This window comes from Orycteropus afer, unplaced genomic scaffold (assembly GCF_000298275.1).
Source record: "Orycteropus afer afer isolate SDZICR_OR568_19922 unplaced genomic scaffold, OryAfe1.0 scaffold01059, whole genome shotgun sequence".
NCBI lineage: Eukaryota > Metazoa > Chordata > Mammalia > Tubulidentata > Orycteropodidae > Orycteropus > Orycteropus afer.
Window position 1 is genome coordinate 1 of NW_006922646.1, and position 2,536 is coordinate 2,536.

A 2,536-nucleotide genomic window follows, 5' to 3' on the forward strand; every position below is an offset into this window, starting at 1 on the left:
GAGACAAATTTGAAGAAATGATCAAAAACTACAATACTAATTTTCATCTGAAGAGCTGTTTTTCCATATCACCCAGTCAACCTGTTCCAGGCAAAGTGCCAAGACTCTGGGCAATTAGCTTTCTCAGAATAATGACACAATTATCTATTTCTGCTAAAAATAGTATATTACCAGTCATTGACAAAATGTATGAATCACTTAAATTCTGCATACTCTTATTTCTTTTATTAATCTTTTATGTGTTATGGATCATTACTAACATTTTAAAAATATATTTTCAGAAGAATATTTTGCATTTTTGTAAGGATTCACGTGTTTGCTTGATCCATTTCCTTCTCGAGAACGTTCTGTGCTTGCTTTGTCACATTACTAAATCTCTTTGATGTGCAACTGAAGTTCTATCTCCTCACAGAACTTGTTAGATTATGAAGCAGTGTGGTATTCTGGTTATTTGCATGGATTTTTGATCTGACTCATAGCGACCTCTCCTTGAGTTTCTGAAGTGGTATCACCATGGAAGTAGATTGCACAATCTTCCTTCCAAGGAGTGGCTTGTGGGTTTGAACCACCAGCCTTCTGATTAGCAGTCAAGTGCCTTAGGCACTATGCTAACAGAGCTCCCTTGATCCAGAAAACCTGGGTTCAAATACTGGCCGAGCTCTGGTAGCATAGTGGCTAAAGCACTTGACTGCTAACCAGAAGGCTGGTGGTTCAAACCCACCAGCCACTCCTAGGAAGGAAGGTTGGGCAATCCTTCTTCCGTAGTGATACTGCCTCGGAAACCCAAGGAGGGGTCGCTATGAGTCGGGGCCGACTCGACGGCACATAACAACAACAACAACAACCTGTTGGGTATATGACCTTGATTCAGTGCCTCAGTTCCCTTATTTGTAATATGGGAATGATAATCATAGCATATCACTATAATTATTAGTAACAGTATATTGATGAAGAAAATAAATATATAATTAATAAGATTTTAATTGATTCTATTATTATCCTACTTTTTACTTAGTACAGTGCCTTGCACATAATAAACAATATAAATGCTATCATTATTCCTCTTGATCTCAGGGATCTCTCTTCTGTATTGAAAGGACTCATGTGTGTAGAACTTTAATCTATGTTGCCTTGTGAAGTATCTTGTATTGTTAACTTTTCATGGTGTACATCCACGAGATCAAGAATCTTGTCCTACCTTTTAGTGCTGTATTGTAGTGTTAAAACTAAACTCTGGCACACTGTAATCAGTAAATATTTCTTGAATGAATAAGTGGAAGAATGATGACAGGTCTTGGATGGAAGCAGGAGAAAATTGTTTTATGATCTCCTTAACTATCTATTTTCTAATATCCTCTCTCACCTTGTATGTTAGGGCTCTTCATGCCCTCACTCTCATTTCCTTAATCATTCAGAAAGTAATCCCAACTGTTCTGTGAGTTCTGTGATACCGAATTGCATTATATCTAAAGTTCTTAGAATTTTCATAAGCTACCAGGGCAAAGCCATGATCAATTTCAGTACAACTTGTAATTTAGGAACCACAGTTGCACTCAAGAACAACCTCAGTTATTTTATGTGCTACTTCCAACTCCAGGCTGAGACTTCAAAGACATACTATTACATCATCTTCTTGTGCTCCTTTTTTGAGAGGTGAATAGATGAAAAGGGAATGAGAGCTTCATTATCCAGAAAAGAATCTCAATAATTATCTTTCATGAACCTTTTATATTTTCTAAATTGATTGTACCCAACTGTACTTAGGTCCAACCAGGTAAATGCAGCTGGTTAATCTTTTTGTGGAGAAAATGCACTTAACTTCACCCACCATCATTCAAAGCTTTTACAAACTGGACACAGCTTTGTATTGCAAAGAATGAGATTTATAGATATAGACTCTGCTTGCTAATGAGTTACAACTCAGGCAAAATGATCAATCCAACTGCTAAATCAATATATACACATTATAGATTCATGCTTACTTAATTATCAAAAAAAGAAATTAGCACCTTTGGTGGAATTTTGTTGGTAGTTGTCACTGAATAGATTCTGTTTACAGTGACCTCACATGTGCAGAGTAGAAATACTCGATAGAGTATTTGATTCTATGACCTGTAGGGAGTAGATTGAGATGCTTATTTAGTGAGGTGTCTCTGGCTGAGTTCAAACCAGCTAGTAGTCTAGTGCTTAACTGTTGGCACCACTCAGGGACTCCCAAGGATAACCTAGACCCAAATCATGTCCACAAAAACCAGGAGAAACTTTTGTTTTTTTTTCCAAATTGTGATTTGGGTGACAGTTTGCAGAGCAAATTCATTTTCCATACACCAATGTATACACATTTGGCTTCACGACATTGATTGCAATCCCCAGAGTGTAACAGCTCTCTTCCTACTTTTTTCCCTGTGCCTTTTCCTATGCATTCCTGCCCTCTGATCTATCTCCCCGTGCAAATGCTGCCCTTCTGATCTCCCATGGTTGATTGTTCTAAAGAGTGTACCTACCTGGTGTAAATGTTGACCTTGTTCTCTTGTCT